The sequence below is a fragment of the Mixophyes fleayi genome, chromosome 9, assembly GCF_038048845.1.
Source record: "Mixophyes fleayi isolate aMixFle1 chromosome 9, aMixFle1.hap1, whole genome shotgun sequence".
In the NCBI taxonomy this organism is placed as follows: domain Eukaryota; kingdom Metazoa; phylum Chordata; class Amphibia; order Anura; family Limnodynastidae; genus Mixophyes; species Mixophyes fleayi.
In genome coordinates, this window is record NC_134410.1 from 106,248,695 (window position 1) to 106,267,192 (window position 18,498).

The window sequence follows — 18,498 nt, forward strand, 5'->3', positions numbered from 1 at the left end:
TTTTCCGGTGGGTTTGAAAAGGAGATATGTTGCCTATAGCAACCAATCAGATTCTAGTTATCATTTATTTAGTACATTCTACAAAATGATAACTAGAATCTGATTGGTTGCTATAGGCAACATCTCCATTTTTCAAACCAGACGGAAACTCTCAGCTTGATACATTTATCCCATGTGCCTGTTTCTGTAAAAAAAAAAAAAAATCCACTTGCTTGATAGAGTCAACATTAAGTTGCAAAAAGTACAGGTACATTACTCCAGCAATTCAGACTCAAATCTATATCACTCCCATTCCCAATCGCCATGTTTTTATTGTCTTTTCGTAATAGCACACACTGTGTGAGCTTTAAAAAATCTCCACTTGCAACCTCCAGCTAGAAGCACTTGGAGAAAATCATCATTTCGTTTCCACCTAAAGTCTCTTCCTATTCTGCTCCCTGCCTGGTGCAGGGAATTGACAAAAATATGAAATTGATTTGGTTGAGGAGCGTTAAAGAGCCGAGAGCCAAATGTCACAGCAATGAATGGCCACCGAGCCGGGAAAATCGATGTGGAGGTTACGGTGGGGCTGGGCGGAATGCTGTGTTCCTGGAAAAGATCAGTCTGCTGCGGCCTTGGAGAGCCATCAGCCCAGGAGCCTCGGAGCTTTCATGACAGTGGATACAGAGTAGCTGACAGTTGGAATTGACCACAGCAGGGCATAATACACAGAAAATTGCTGTTAGAGATTGAGAAATTTCATTAGACAAAAAAAAATATATTGTAGATCTATGCAGTGTCCCTGGACTGTGGAGCTTACGGTCTAGTTGTGTAGCCTGTAACATTGGAAAACAAACTGACTTGTGAAAGTGACTTGGATTTGAACCGCTGTTCCCAAGAAATGTTTTCCATGTTTTACATTATAGGACATCTTGCACTAGTATATGTTCTCCTTATCTACCCACATGTTTAGGTGGTGTCACACAGGATCGTTTTTTTCTCTTTTTTAAATACAGACAGTAGCGTTTTGGACAAGCGTCCAAAGCACTCAATAAAAACCGCTCTCTGATTGAAATATACAATATGCGCTCGTTATGAGTTGTCAGCTGTAAATCCGCTATAAAACAAAGCATGGGTGCTTCTGAAGATGGAAAAGTGTTAACGTTTAAAGTGTCTATGTGACTTCATAACAGAACATTTAATATAACGCCTGTTTATTTTACAGCAGTGACATTTGTTCCATATATCAATTATTTAGAACTCTTGTTTTAGTTTTAAACTACACTTTACTCTTAGGCGGGGGATTCAATTTGTGCCTCCGGAACGGTCATGAAGGCCCCCTGCGACCATGTAATTTTGTCCACAACCCAGGAAAATCCGTGATGTTCAGATTCCGTAGTATGGAAATAATTGCAGCTGGACATCGCTGGGATATCCTGCGGCCCATGGAGGGGAATTGAGTTCATCATCGCCATTTATTTATATAGCGCCAATAATTCCGCAGCGCTGTACAGAGAACTCATTCATATCAGTCACTGCCACATTGAAGCTTACTGTCTAAATTCCCTAACACACAGATAGAGAGAGACACTAGGGTTAATTTTGTTTTTGGTAGTAGCCAAATAACCTACTAGTATGTTTTTGGAGTGTGGGAGGAAAGCGGAGCACCCGGAGGAAACCCACGCAAACACGGGGAGAACATACAAACTCCACACAGATAAGGCCATGGTCGGGAATTGAACTCATGAGCCCAGCGCTGTGAGGCAGAAGTGCTAACCACTGAGCCACCGTGCTGCCCTAGAATCGATGTTAATTATCTTCTTTCTGGGGATCCAGGCACACTTGTCGTTTGAAGTGTCCAATATCTGTAGAAACTAAGTGATCCCTAATTTGTTCTCTTCCCCACTATCTCGTCTCTCCCCTTTCTCTACTCCCATAGTCCTTTCCGTATTTCCATGATGTACATTCACCTGCCAAACTTCCATCGCACCACTTTTTGCTCTTAAATCTTTATAAATTACTTCCCTCTTTCTATTCTCCGTTTACTGCCAGCCTCTGTGCCTCCACGTCTCTATGCCTATCATAGCACGCCCTTCCCCCTCTCGTTCTAGCCTGCCCCCCCCCCCTTCTTTTCCTAAAGAAAAATCGCCTCATTAGTGTTAAATTCCCAAATGTCGTATCAACTCAAACAGGGAAGATTATAACCTGAAAGGAAGAAAAGACAAATTTAAAAGCAAACCCTGCCATCCTACGGCAAACACTTTGCTAGTGGACGGCATCGTAAAAATCCCCCCTACGTTGTTGGGAGTGTGCTTGGAGAGCCGCCGCCATATGTTGCTTTGGTTTTTTCGCTGGGATTATTCCATCATTATTGCTGATAAAAGCTGTTTACTGCCTTGGCAGAAGATTCCTGCTCGGAGCCATTCTGGAAATTGGCATACAGTTTACAGAAAAGTTCATTTAATGCCAGATGCCAGAATACAGCGCTTTTTGTTTTACACTGAGATTACTGGCTGCAGCCAGGCCAAGCCTCTCATTGTTTGTTCTTGTACTCGTATCTCTGTGTCCTATCGGCCTGTCTGTAGGAGTTTGTTTGTAGGCACTGTTTGATTTTTTTTTTTGGGGGGGGGGGGGAGTTAATAATACCCACTTACAAATTCGAATCTGTCCTCACAATCATATGCTTCATTAATAGAAACATATGAAAAAGTCTGAATATCCTGAGCACTTTCATGGGTGGACTGTTTTCATCATGTAAATGTTTTGTTTCTTCGTTAAAATAATAAGTTTGTATATTCTTCCTGTGTTTGTGTGGGTTTTCCTCCGGGTGCTCAGGTTTCCTCCCACACTCCAAAAACATACTGATAGGTTAATTGGCTGCTAACAAATTGACCCTAGTCTCTCACTGTCTGTCTGTATGTGTCTGTCTCTGTGTGTGTTAGGGAATGTAGACTGTAAGCCCCAATAGGGCAGCGACTGATGTGAGTGAGTTCTCTGTACAGCGCTGCGGAATTAGTGGCGCTATATAAATAAATGGTATTAATAATATTCAGGTTTTTACAACCTGCTGTTGTTGCTGCCACTGTTAGTAAATTGCTATCCTAACTGGTGACCTAATAGGGCACCACGTGTGAGCTTTCGGTCCTTTGTCTGGGTTCAGCACATCCTGACCTTAGAGAAGTAAGCGATCTATAATTCTTCTTTGGGTAGAATTCAACCTGCACTCACAAGTGTATAAAATTTACTGCTCTGCCCGCTGTAAACTTTAATCATTTGTGCCAAGCTGAGACTATGAAAGGAGCCGCTTTTGGGAAGAGCCTCGCATGATATAGTGATCTTACGGAGTTTTCTGAGACGCCACAAACTCAGCTACTTAGGAACAATTATCGGCGTCAGCCTTGGCTTTTGGCGGTTGCTTGGATTAGCGCTCATATGCACAGGCATTGGAAAAGAACGCGATGTACTTAATGAACGTTGCATAAAGTAACATTAAAAAAGTTTTTTTTATTGAGCGTTAACGTTTTTGAATACTGAAGTCAAACGCTTGTCACAGAGTGAGTGTGTGTACTATTAATTGGGTTTAAGGGATGAAATCTCCACTAATTTTTGCTCACACCGCTGATTCCTCTACCGCGATAACCAGAAGTGCATTAACTTGTTTTGCTGCCAATAAGACAATGAGAATGATAGAAGAAAAATCAGACTAGTGAATTCACTATCCACCACCACCAAAATAGGCTTGATACCATTCGAAAACAGGTGAACGTGACCTGTTTTCCAATGCTATTCCTGACTCCATTCATTGCCATATAATATGTAATATTTAAACTTATAGTATATAAGCAGACAGACAGAGCTATATATGTAGTGCATTATGGGCCACCATACATTGCATGATATACTCCAATGCTGAACATCAAGATGATGGGTGATACGTTGGGATTTCTTTTACAATAACACTTGCTAATAGAGTGTTTTTCACATAATTCAATCCTGAAACACTACTGCCAGATGCGTCAATGTAGACCAAGGGGTATATTTACTAAACTGTGGGTTTGACAAAGTGGAGATGTTGCCTATAGCAACCAACCAGATTCTAGCTGTCATTTATTTAGTACATTCTGCAAAATGACAGCTAGAATGTGATTGGTTGCTATAGGCAACATCTCCACTTTTTCAAACCCACAGTCTAGTAAATATATCCCCCCATGTGTTAAAATGAGCCTAGCAGGACAGTATTGTTTTTACATGAAAATGCTTCCTTAATGATACACTGGTGAATATGTTGTTTTAATACTACATTGAGACAGTCAGTTGGGGTGACTAACTTTGGCTAACCTTGCCTTCCATCACTGATCCTGTTCCAGATAAAATCGTACTAGTTTTATGTACAGAACAGCATCGAGTTCTACCTTATGCTGAAATAAACAGACTCCAGAAACGCTAGCATTGTATGAGGATCACATGTAACTGTGACAGGATTCTACAGCTACAGTATGTGTAATATAGGCCTGTTCAGAGCTTCAGGGCTTAAACAGCCAAGACCAATTAATAATTTGCATAATTAACACACATATTAAATTGGGACCGGCTTTGCGTGCGTGCAACGACGGAATAATGAAAGCACAGAGGGGCTACTGCAGATCGCCGTCAGCCAGCCCAGGGAAGCAGTCATTTGTGCTGGGACTGACAGGCCAGTCCGGGCAAACCCTGTTTGGCAGCTTTAATCGGTGACAAACGGCTCTTAAAGCCGTTACAGTGTTTCTGTCACTTACCCGGTTTGATGTCACCGTTAGACACAATAAATCAATAGTGTCAGAATTCTGCAATGTTTACAGCTAGCGAGCTTTATTATTTCATACGCTTTGGGCTGCGGACATCTGCAGATTGTCATAGACAGGGCCCTACAGTGCTGTGTGTATTCGTTGTGACCAATGCTTGTTATGTGTGCAATGCAGATGTGTGATCCTCTTTTTCTTGATTGTTGGACTTTTAAAGTGTTTACAGCACACAGCTCTAATTTTATAGTGTACCTATTTCAATTATTTGTTATTTATTACATTGTGTATTTGCAGAGCAGTTTGAGTCTGTGTTAAAATACAACATTGCTTTGTACCCGACACTGTTAGTGAAGCATATCCAGAAGAGTAGAACTTCAGGTTACTCAATACTTCGGGGCGACATCATCCATCCTTCCAGCACTAATAGGATCATGGTACATTCATCATTTCCATCATGACAGTCAGAGGAATTCAAGAGTGCAAACATCTGCATCTGCAACTATATCATCATCATTTATATAGCGCCAACATATTCCGTAGCGCTTTACAATTGGGGATAAACACAGTAAACTAATAAACAAACTGGGTAAAACAGACAAAGAGGTGAGAGGGCCCTGCTCGCAAGCTTACAATCTATGGGACAATGGGAGTTTGATACATGAGGTTAAGTCTACATATTGCATTTCGGCCCAGCCAGACTGCAAAGGTAAAAGTGACTCATAAGCTAAATGATCCTGTCACACAACAATGTTGGTCAGGGGGTAGTTTTCTTGTGTGAAATTGTGTAACGGATGGTAATAGGGTAATGTAGTGAGGCTAAGAGGGTGGTTGAGGAATATTATAAGCTTGTCTGAAGAGGTGGGTTTTCAGAGAACGCTTGGGAGAACAATATGTTTGATTGTTAATCCACACTCCTTATACTAACCAAAGACCTCACAAACATCCCCCATTTATACCAAGTATAGTTCAAAGAGCATTTCACCCCCATCATGTTCAAGACATATACGGTTATTATGGCCTCATCTCATAAATCCCGTTGTTCCAAAATTTGCAACATTTGCGGGTCATTTTATATATCCATGCTGCTGCTGCTTTAGACCAAGAACTCTTCTTCCACAGACAAGTAGCTCTTCTATACCCTGAGAGTGATTCACTGGCAACACCAAGGCTCATCTTGTCAGTAGGCGCTAGTGCCAAGGGACAGGATCCATTTCCAATTTAGCAACACAAATGGATGGCCAAAGTGGACAGACCTGATGATGATGATGATGGCCTGCTGTTTCAGTTCAGGGGCTAAGCAGCTGGATCATATGAGGCATGGACTATAGGCTGACAGTGGTCATCTGGTGACCAGTATTTTTGCATGTCTGCAAACGTACGTTTCAATCAATTGGATCCCTCAAATTATTTTGTCTTCCGGCACGCTGCAATATTGGGCCAGTCTGCTGATATTGGCACGGAGATTATTGCATGAAACACAACCTCCAGAAGCAAAAGATAACCAGTAACATTCAAGTCATATCTCCAAACACAGAACAGTATCCAACCTCTAATTGCCTGTTTCTGCACCTCACAATCACTTAAGACTAAATATTCAGTTAATACCATCAGTAGCTTACGTTCTGGGGCAGAAGTTATTAGTGAGTCATTCTCAGTACATTACTTAGAATGCTAATTCACCCAAACGCCTGCAACAATTGTAAAATTACAGCAAGGAGGTAGGAGGTGGGAATAGATTGTTGACTCCAGAAGGAAGGAATGGGGGGGGGGGGGGGCATCTTTCTAACCCACTCCTCCATCTTTTTTTTTTTTAAGATGAATAGAAAAGGTAACATCTGAAGCTCCGAAACATAATGTTGTGTCCACGCTAGGGGTCAACATGAGTAACCTTAGCTGATGAAGCCCCAGCATCCCCTCCCCCGCAAGCACCACACTCTCTCATCCACACTCACAAGACAAAGAAGAGAAGCCTGGATAATTAGACCAAGCTGATCGGCAGGAGGTAGCCAGCCTCTCTCAGACTGCCTCTTGTATATTCATGACCCTGGGTGATTGATGGAAGGACAGCGATTGTTGACACTGTCATTTGCAAGTGGAGAGGTAGGGACAAGAGACTGTGATGCATCTAAAAGGGGCCTTGCCGCCTTCTCATTTGAATTCCGTGTGTCACCCACTTCCAAGAGGACATCTGCTAATATGGGGGAAAATGAGGGGTTAACTCCATCACTGCCGGAGAGACCATGGCCAAAACCAAGCTCCACTTCTTTATTTCAATGATATATGACGTGAGGCTCGAGCAGCACAATGGTTAAACATGCAGTAAACTCCGCACAACCTCAAATACAATGTGACAGCAGATAACAAAACAATTGGCTCTTGCAGTCTTCCAAAGCCACACTCATAAATCTGTAAAGTTACTGTAGATAATATACTATTTTATATCCAGTCTCTACCTCTGACTACTGGGGAATTAGACCCAATGAATATATTTTTTAAATGCTGAATAATTAAGAACACATGAATCAAATCGAAGTCTAAAGGAAATAAATTCCACCTGCTTTCAATTAAGTTAATGTTGTTTAGTAAACAGACGTCTGTGATTAATTTACAGAACCATAATTTAATAATTTGATTACGTTATACATTCCACTTCATACAATCAGCATTTATAACCCTTTGTATATAGTACAAATCCATCACAAGCCTCACTATGCAGTGCAGCTCCCGTGTCCCAGTGCAGCTCCCGTGTCCCAGTGTACAGTGTAGCTCCCGTGTCCCAGTATGCAGTGCAGCTCCCATGTCCCAGTGTACAGTGCGTCTCCCGTCTCCCAGTGTGCAGTGCGTCTCCCAGTGTACAGACGCACTGTACACTGGGACACGGGAGACGCACTGTACACTGGGACACGGAAGTACCAGTACGTACGTGTCCCAGTGTACAGTGCGTCTCCCGGGTCCCAGTGTACAGTGCGTCTCCCGGGTCCCAGTGTACAGTGCGGGTCCCAGTGTACAGTGCGTCTCCCGTGTCCCAGTGTGCAGTGCGTCTCCCATGTACCAGTATGTAGTGCATCTCCCGTCTCCCAGTGTGCAGTGCGTGTCCCAGTGTGCAGTGCAGCTCCCATGTACCAGTATGTAGTGCATCTCCCGTCTCCCAGTGTACAGTGTGTCTCCCGGGTCCCAGTGTGTAGTGCGTCTCCCGTGTCCCAGTGTACAGTGCAGCTTCCGTGTCCCAGTGTACAGTGCAGCTCCCATATACCAGTGTACAGTGCAGCTCCCGTGTCCCAGTGTACAGTGCAGCTCCCATGTACCAGTGTACAGTGCAGCTCCCGTGTCCCAGTATGCAGTACAGCTCCCGTGTCCCAGTGTACAGTGCAGTTCCCGTGTCCCAGTATGCAGTGCAGCTTCCGTGTCCCAGTGTGCAGCGCAGCTCCCGTGTCCCAGTGTCCAGCGCAGCTCCCGTGTCCCAGTGTCCAGCGCAGCTCCCGTGTCCCAGTGTCCAGCGCAGCTCCCGTGTCCCAGTGTCCAGCGCAGCTTCCGTGTCCCAGTGTCCAGCGCAGCTTCCGTGTCCCAGTGTGCAGTGCAACTCCTGTGTCCCAGTGTCCAGTGAAGCTCCAGCTGCCCTCAGTATATAGCACAGTCACAAGCCCTCCTTTGTATGATAAAGCTCCATCACGTGACCATTGTACCTGTGCACTTAGTATCATTGACTCACACATTGTGCTGCCAGTGAAAGGGCCACATGCAGCATTGACAGCTGTACTTAACTTGTGTCTGGCTTCCTTTTATTCACTGAACTCCAATTTGCTGCCAGTGCTCTCTAAATGTACGCCACTCATACCACTAATAATGTATAACAGGACAGGTTACTATCTTGTGACCGTCAGTACCCAGCACATGTCCTCCTTTGTAGTAACAGTCCCAAAGTGGAAGGTAAAATCTTTGCACAATCCTAATAAGAACCATCGTACACAACACATTAAATATACACATATAACACCTACCTTGTCTTTTCTTTTACAATGTCTTTCTTTTTCAAGAGTGGTAAGAGCTGTGCCCCATTATATCCCCTCTCCTCTTTCCTCATATCTGATATTACCTCTCATTGGTCTGCTGTCCCTGTGCCCCTACTTATCTCCACTGCCTCACATCTGATCCATTTGTCTCCACCATGCTTCTTCTGCCTACTTGTATCAACTTTGTTTTACCCTGTCTCTCATCTCTTGCCTCATATCTGTCTTGTATTGCCTCTATTTCTCTTTTGCCTACTGCCCCTCCTTTTTCCTCTCCTGTCCTCTTTGTCTCCTCTTACTTCATGTCTCCTCTTGTTTCTGCTGCCTCTTTGCCTCATTTACTAAACTGCAGGTTTGAAAAAGTGGAGATATTGTCTATAGCAACCAATCAGATTCTATTTATCATTTATTTAGTACATTCTACCAAATGACAGCTAGAATCTGATTGGTTGCTATAGGCAACATCTCCACTTTTTCAAACCCGCAGTTTAGTACATATACCCCTTAGTCCAGGGTTTCCCAAACCCAGTCCTCAGGGCTCCCCAACGTGCAGGTTTTCCATATCTCCTTGCTGGAGCACAGGTGTATTCATTACTGACTGACACATTGTAACAGATCCACAGGTGGTCCTAATTATGTCACATGTGATCCGGAAAACCTGCACTGTTGGGGAGCCCTGAGGACTGGGTTTGGGAAACCCTGCCTTAGTCTCTTCTGCCCATTGTCCTTTTGCTTTGGAACCAAAAGTTTTAAAGGAAAAAAATAAATTTGCTGTCCCCTGTTTGCCCACCTATCCCTCCTTCTTATCTGTCTTCCTTAATCTGTGGCCCCTTATCGCTAGCCTGCCCCGATGCCTGTCTATCCCCATATCTCTTGTGTCACAACACGTTTCATATATATATATAATCCGTTCTTTCACTGCCTCTGCCCTTTTCTGTCTATATTCTCTGCCCCCATAAGTGTTGTCTACCCCCCTGCCTATTTGCTTATCATTATTTGGCCTGTTGCTGTCCTTTGTGTGTTTTTTTTACTTTGTTTCTCACTCACTTTTGAGACCAGCCTATCAGAGTTCCATGTGCTTTTCATTAATGGTGAACAACTGACACTCCCTTACCAACCTGCCCTGACTAAAGGATAATTCTACCCCCAAAATAAGACCAGGTCAAAAGGATTGAAGATAGTTTGACAGGCATCACTGGACTCTCCTTGATCCCACCGACTCGGGGGTAAATGTATCAAGCTGAGAGTTTTCCGGCGGGTTTGAAAAACCAATCAGATTCTAGCAATCATTTATTTAGTACATTCTACATAATGATAGCTAGAATCTGATTGGTTGCTATAGGCAAAACTGTCAGCTTGATACATTTACCCCCCGGGGGTCTTTATTTCAGGCAGGTAGAGCTGACCACCAGCAACAGGCTGTGAGTAGGACTATGGAGGGATAGCAGCAGTATGTTCGGCCTCAGGCCCTTGGTAACTAACCTTTTGGGATAATAATAGGAATGCGGTTTTACCCTTTAATAGACCAGTCATTGTGGGTTATTTACTAATTTAGATGTAAAAGTGCACAAGTTATACACAGCAATCAGACATTAGCTTTAATCATCCTGAAAGCTAATTGCTTATTGATTGATATGGGTTACGTTTGAACTTTGTTAATAAATAGCCCCCACTACCAACAGTATCTTATGGCTTCTGGCGCCCGTAATGAACCAAATATGGTGCAACTTACAAATATTCACCAATGGGAGCCACAGGAATATGTCCTTTTATTTTTATTACCATTATTATTATTATTATTATTATTATTTTTATTATTGATATTGTAATTGCAACAAGTGTCATAGCCACCAATACAAAATGATACTGAAATGTAATTATCCGTTTAAAGACTGAGAATTTTGTGTATTTGTGAGTTGTTTTATAGGGAACAATATTTTATTTGCAAATGACTAATGTAGGGTTATACGCTGTTCATAATCCGATACAAATAGGTGTTTTAAAAGTGTGCTGCTTACAACAGATGAATTGCAATCACATTACAGTATAGTCTAACTTCATAGTCTTATCTAACTGAGATTGATCTTTTAAAGTTTCTAAAAGACTTGACACACATTAAGCCCCATTCACAATCTTCTCTGCCCCTCTCTTATCCTTCTCCTCATCAACTCAACAATTTACGGCCATGCTCCGAAAATTAACGCCCTTGACTGCCATCTTTGTATTTACATCAATTAACACATAAACTCTTAATTACCCTGATCAGGGGAGTTCCCGGCCCATAAATGGGAAGTGACACTGCAGCTGCCAGCACGGAGTCAAGGTGACAATGAATGGGTACATATCAATTAGATGACAGTCCCTGGGAGGCGCCAGCATGCAGGGAGTGGAGGGCGCGAGGCGATGGGCCATGCTTTGCTGAAGCTGTAGGCATTTAGAGAGTGACAACCTCACATTCAGACAGAGATGAAATGCCGCTTCAAATTTTATGTCATTGGATATTTTTCATACATACAGAAGTAATTTGTTTTATTACGGAAATCATATTTTTTTACGAGAATCTATCTCTGAATTCCCATGAATTTGGTTTACACAGAATAATATAGTGCCATTGTTTTCTTGTGTTTTTTTTTTTTTTTTTTTATAGCTTAACCCTTTCAGGGGAAAAAGTGAAACTGACTTCATAGCTGAAGCTTCCTGCTGATTCTCAGCCATGTGCGGTTTGTATACTCAGCACCTTAGTTTCCAAATGCAGATATATTCATAGCAGTGCAACCCGTTAGATACACTTTCCGTCAACATGAACACCTTAGTCATTCATTGTAAAAATTGACTGTTACGATTACTAGATTTCAGTTTCCTTCAAACCTATGTGGAATATCATTGTCATTTGACATTTTCTCTTCAGACAAAACCTCCTACATTATAATCTTTTATCATATGTCTCTTGTTGTATAACACTCCTGGGGGTAAATTTATCAAGCGGCGGGTTTGTAAAATTGAAGATGCTGCCTATAGCAACCAATCAGATTCTAGTTATCATTTATTTAGTACATTCTATCCAATGACAGCTAGACTCTGATTGGTTGCTATTGGCAACATCTCCATTTTTTTTTCAAACCCGCAGCTTGATAAATTTTACCCCCTAGTGGTGAAACCAAGACACCGCTCTGCCCCAAATAACATGATACCTGCCCGATAACATCACCTCCTACAACATCGAGAGTTGTAAGTTTTACTTGCATTGTGTCAGATTCTGCTAGTGTGTTTGGTTTAATGCTTCACGAGATAGAAGATTATTAATTATGTTTACATAATCGGACAGCACGGCGGCTTAGTGGTTAGCAATTCTGCCTCACAGCACCGAGGTCATGAGTTCTATTCCCGACCATGGCCTTATATGTGTGGAGTTTATATGTTCTCCCTGTGTTTGTGTGGGTTTCCTCCGGGTGCTCCGGTTTGCTCCCACACACCAAAAACATACTAGTAGGTTAATTGGCTGCTATCAAATCGACCCTAGTCTGTGTGTGTGTGTATGTTAGGGAATTTAGACTGTAAGCTCCAATGGGGCAGGGACTGATGTGAGTGAGTTCTCTGTACAGCGCTGCGGAATTAGTGGCGCTATATAAATAAATGGTGATGATAATGATAATCTGCATTTTTAAAATAATTAATTGTATACACACTCCCACCTTATCGCAAAATGGGTCGCGTGTCTTTAATACTTTGGTGGAATGAGCGTTTCTGAATTACATCCTTATATTACATCCTTACATGTCCCAGTATCATGTAAATAGCATGAAAAAAGGCTTCATTAAGTGACGTACTTAACAAAGACAACCGTTTCACACATTTAGCAGACGGGAAATTTGCATAAATGTTTAACTCCATGAAGCACATGGAGATACTGGAGAAAAATGTCCCATCCTTTATTATAGAAATACATTATACTCCCTTTAAAGATTCCCGGGGACATGAATATGGTGATTTGTACTGGATGAAAGCAGGAGGAAAACATGAATGCCATGCTCACTAAGCTGTTGTCTGCCCTAAGGATCCTTTTAATGTTCTACAACCAGCCAGCTAAGGGTTGTATGTTTCATTGTGTGGTATAATGATATATCTTGTCCATATTAAGGTAGTCTGCGGTCTGACATCTTTTTTGTTACACCCTTTCGAAACTGATATCCATAGGTTGAAATGTGCTAGAATATTACCAAATACTCTGGTCCAAAGGGCTACCCAGAAATATTTTTGTGGTTGTTAATCATGAAGTTAAGTTACGTAGGCCTCTATTTGTTAATGACCGCACAGTGGCTTGTGGGCAGCACGGTGGATTAGTGGTTAGCACCTCTGCCTCACAGCACTGGGGTCATGAGTTCGATTCCTGACCATGGGCTTATCCGTGATTGTGTGAGTTTCCTCTGGGTGCTCCGGTTTCCTCTTACACTCCCAAAACATACTAGTAGGTTAATTGGCTACTATTAAAATTGACCTTAGTCTCTCGCTCCTTCTGTCTGTGTGTGTTTATGTTAGAGAATTTAGACTGTAAGCTCCAGTGGGGCAGGTACTGATGTGCGTGAGTTCTCTGTACAGCGCTGCGGAATTAGTGGTGCTATATAAATAGCTGCTGATGATGATGAACACGAACCCTTTCATTTCCTATCGTAATGATAAAGATTGAACATTTGTGTGCATTTTTTAAAAATCTTCTTGCGAAGATCCTTCTCCTATCTCTTTTATGGTCACTATCACAAAGTGGCCACCTTTGCGACTGTGACCGGAGGGGAGAGTAGTAAGATGCGGTGAGGGATACGAAGATCCCACTACCGCAATTCTCACCCCAGTAGCAGATCTGAAGAATAACACAGCCAGCCTGAGCTGTATGTGTAATTGTATTTTCAGAACTTATTAAATTGCGGTACAGAGCAGTCCCCGTACACATTTATGGGGACTGCTCTGGATTCTGAAGCAAAATGCAAAGCAGCAGAGAGCTACGTTATCTGCTGTGATGTGCTGTTCTTAAATTTGCAGGATACTTATAATTGCGGCTGTTCAGGGAATTTACAGGACAATAAGGTTTAATAAATAGGCCCCATATACACTAATGTTTGCATTGCATTTTTTGTTTTATTGTAAGTGACCATGCATGTAGATCAGATTGGGTTTATGACGGCATTAAATATGTGTTTTACATGCGGTTATTATCATAGTTGCCGACTTTTCAGACTTTCCCTTTGGCAGATGCGGAGGCATCTAGCTGTCATTGTGTAGAATGTACTAAATAAATGATAGCTAGAATCAGTTTGGTTGCTATAGGCAACATCTCCAACATCTCCACTTTTTCAAACCCGCAGTTTAGTAAATATACCCCCTGGCCTTACACTGAAAAGAATGAGCCTCAAAACTTGTCTGTATGCCACATATTACAGCTTTCTGTTGCATTGGGAATTCCACTAACAAGCCAAAAACAGCAATAAATGTGCCCAATGGCACCTTCCGCTAGTTTCACTTTACTTACCAATCCGACCGCTTCCTCTTGTTGTCTGCCACACCACTCTGACGTCTCTGCTCAGAGAGGAGGGGGGAACATCACAAATCCGTTCCCCTCTCAGCACTATCTTAAGTTTGGAGCCCTAGAATGTCAGCTCGCGCGCGGGGGCTTCCAATGCTTTGCAGTGTCTGTTGTCACACTGCAGGGAGCTCATTACTGCCAACCGCAGATACTGTGCTATTCTCCTCTGACCGCCGCTGTGGGGCCCTGTCTGCAGCCGAGCGCACCTCCTCGGCTGCCGGGGCCCCTAGCAGCTGCTACCCCAGAAGTTACATGTACAACAATGAAGATGTGGTTTGATGAGTAGAGTAAATTTCACTAAGAGGTAAATGTATTAAAACTTAAATCTGAAAAGTGAAGATGTTGCCTGTAGCAAACAATCAGATTCTAAAATCATTTATCTAGTACATTCTAGAATCCAGTTGGTTGCTATGGGTAACAACTCCACTTTTTCTTTTTTTTAGGTTTGATGCATCTACTCCCAAAGTGTTGATTAGTGAAGACGCAGGACACCAAATTATTATAAGATTTAAATTATCTAGATTTTTTGACTGTTTTGCTTCAGCGGATTGGCTCCTATATTTGGTATTTATTGCTAATATTAACTTTTATCTATAACGTGTGCATATTCCACGACACAACATAATACTGGTACTTTGGCTATATGTTTACAGGGTCATACAAGTCCAGATTAAATTTGTTAGCACTACTGTTTTTTCCCCCAACATATATTCTACAAGTTCTTTCTAGAAATCCACTCTCCTATTACTGGTGTAACACTACTTAGTACTCCTCAGCTTTCCAGATTCAGTTGTATTTTCCTTTAGAGAATGTGTGTATTGTTTTTGAAGAAAGTTTTGACTTTTTTTTTTTTTTTGCAATTATTTTCCCCCTTTGTCTGAACCGTATATACTTCATTGTATGATGTAGGAATTTCGTTTTCCTTCAGCAAAACGTGAAACCATAGTGGAAGGCACGGGTAGTGGCAGATGTCGCCGAAAGGCTTCCAAGGGTTAACGAGACCACTTCTACAACACTCCATCACCCTTTCTGCTCTAATCTGAAGGCACTGAGTAAATGTAAAGCAATCTGCCTGAGACCTGGCGGTTCTACCTGAGGAGCTGTCGTCTTTTGGGCGAGAATTATGGCTGTTTTCGTTACGGCAACGACTGGAAATTAGCTCCAGTCCTCCGGCAAGTCTTCCTCCCGCCCGGAGCATCTCAGTGTGTTTATACATGGCTTGTATGGCAGCCTTCATAAGACATTTACCCCATGATTTGCGATGAGCTTATGTGTGAATAATTAATGGCAATTAATCCTTAATTACAGTAATTAGGCAAGTCACAGGAAATTAAGCTGCAGCTGGAGAAGACCATGCCTGCATAGCGAGGGCTGAGGGGCTGTGTGAATTTGCCTTTCACTGACAAGCAATGCCAATGATGAGGGTTTAGCGGTCCCTCCTGGCTGGCTGCTGAAGAAGGAAGAGTAACCAGTTTGGTGCCAGAGAGGATGGAAGGGGTTAAAAAAAACAACATTATCCCACTTACAGTTGGTCAGCAACCAATTCAGTAGCGTCTTTAAGGGCAGAGCTCAGTAGCTGCAGCTGGATGAGATCAGTCATTTCCATAAGTGACATTTTAAAAAAACTTTTCGGTGAACTCAGTGAGAGTCTTTTACTAACATTGCATTTAGGCTCAAGTGTCCTAAACCATAGCTTCTCAGCAGACGTTTGATTTCTTTGCCTAACTGGGACTAGACACATACAGTAAAAACGGGCCTGATTCATTAAGTAAAGTTAAGTAAAAAAAATTAAGTAGTCTCCTGGACTAAACCATGTTACAATGCAAGGGGTGCAAATTAGTTTATTATTTTGCACATAAGTTAAATACTGTCTGTTTTTTCATGTAGCAGACAAATACTTGATAGCTTATTTGTACACTGAAATTTAAAGTTGATATGTGTGTGCTACATGAAAAAACAGTCAATATTAAACTTATGTGCAAAATAATAAACTGATTTGCACCCCTTGCATTGTAACATGGTTTTGTCCATTACTCAATTTTTTACTTAACTTTCCTTAATTAATCAGGCACATGGTAAGCACTGATGATTTTGTGCTTATTTGCACCTAAATGTAATGTTACTATAATAATCCTCATTGTATCGTAGTAAGTGAGACTGTATACCTGGTTTTTGTTAAAAATAAGGTCAGTTTAGTGGTGCAGGTTGTTCAGCCATCCTAGTGGTCACAGTTATATATGTAAAAGTTTCTATACCTTGACCAGTCATGAGGCAATTTTCAGTGTGTATGCCAAATACTTTACAGAGTGTGATTCACTATGCCGTACTCATATATACTGATTTGGGTGATAACAAAAACATCTTGTAGTTCAGCATGAGTTTATTGTAAAATCTGTGTGATTTCTATGAGTGTGGCTGCTCCACTTGTGGAGAATGTATTGGAGTTTCCTACAAAGGCACTTACTTAGTGATATCTATCCCGGCCACCTGACGTAGGAGATGCATCCTGTTGTCATGGCCTTTTGCGCATCAGGACCTACAGTAGCGTCTGTATCCTATGTAGGATGCAGCGACAGCCTCTGGTTTAATCAAATTCCCAGAAACTGTTTATTATATCATTATTTATTATCCTGTATTTATATAGCGCCCGCACACTCTGCAGCGCTGTACAGTTAGGAACAAACACATTAACAAAAGAAAACTGGGTATTAATAAACAAACAGATAAAAGAGGGCCCTGCTCGCAAGCTTAGCAGACTGAGTACATTTCCTGTGCGCTCGGTCACTGATACTGTGTAAATGCAGATTTTCTGCATTTGGGTCAGTAAGGAAACCCAGTGATGTCATAGTTGTGACACGTGGCATGTTGGTGTCCACTAGAAAAGGAAGAGGACACCGTTACCATACAGTTACTACCTTTGCACATAATCCGTTTTTAGCTGTGTGGACACCATATGTGGCTCATTGTAGGTATCTATAGATAGCTAGCTGGCATTTTTTTGCACACAGTTTGCACCAATCGCGTTCTGTGATGAATATAAACAAACTGGCCGCCTGAAAAGACCAGCCCTACAGCTGTATAGGTTTGAGTACCTATTATACAGTCTTTAAGGTGAGGCAACAGATGTATTCAAACACATGGGCAAGGCTAGTAATGGGCACTGTAAATTGAAAGGAACACAATGTTTTTTATTTATTTATTTTTATTTTATTTATTTAATCTCAGAAGCCATTTGGTCATTACAGGGACATTTACAAACGGAACAAGTGAAAAACCACAGCGCAAATGATATAAAATGTAATACAAAGTTTCAAATACATAAATATGACACATGTCATAGATACAGTCCAGGGGGTAAATGTATCATAGTCCGGTTTTTGCATCCCGCGCGAGATTGGCGAGATGACAGCTAAAATTTAAAGCGGCGCTGCCTTGTAAAGGGAAACTTGTCTTTACAAGGCAGCGCCATTTTAAATTTTAGCTGTCATCTTGCCGATCTCGCGTGGGATGCAAAAACCGGACTATGATACATTTACCAGTAGGAGGGTATTTACTAAATGCGGGTTGGAGATGTTGCTAGAACAACCAGTCAAATTCTAGCTGTCATTTGGTAGAATGTACTAAATGAATGATAACTAGAATCTGATTGGTTGCTATAGGCAACATCTCCACTTTTTCCAACCCGCAGTTTAATAAATACACCTCCGGATTTCTCCTCAATTTCATGATTAGTTTAAGAAGAACGTGGCAAAAAATAACATTGTAAAATGTTAAATAATGTAAGAATGACATGCATAGAGGGAATGCTCTTATAGTGTCAATAGGTTTGACTTTGAGTTGATGTTTTGCACTTACCTCTATTCGCTGCGAAACGCGTCGTGATGACACTTCTGTTCAATTATACAAATTACAGCATTGTGCAGCTGGTAGTTGGTAAATGAGCCTTCCTGACTTCAAGCTAGGGTGGTGGTGTTGTTTTTTGCCTGTTGGTGGCTAAAATTGAGAAAATCTCACCGTAACTTCTATAGAAAAATTCAAAGTAAAATTGAACACTACATTTTTCTCCTTGTTTTGTATTTGAAAAAAAACCCACTTACAATTAGTTATCCTTGAAGACCACGTGAGCATTATCTATTATATTATTATCGTGCATTTG

The 18,498-nt window shown here is 41.7% G+C and overlaps 1 protein-coding gene and 1 long non-coding RNA gene across 3 annotated transcripts in view; both read left to right on the top strand.

Annotated features, from left to right (window-relative positions):
* LOC142100912 (uncharacterized) overlaps nt 1-18,498 on the top strand; it is a 448,536-nt gene that overhangs the window by 121,063 nt on the left and 308,975 nt on the right. The window lies entirely within an intron of this gene.
* PBX3 (PBX homeobox 3) overlaps nt 1-18,498 on the top strand; it is a 189,774-nt gene that overhangs the window by 94,220 nt on the left and 77,056 nt on the right. The gene's annotated exons all lie outside the window — the stretch shown is intronic.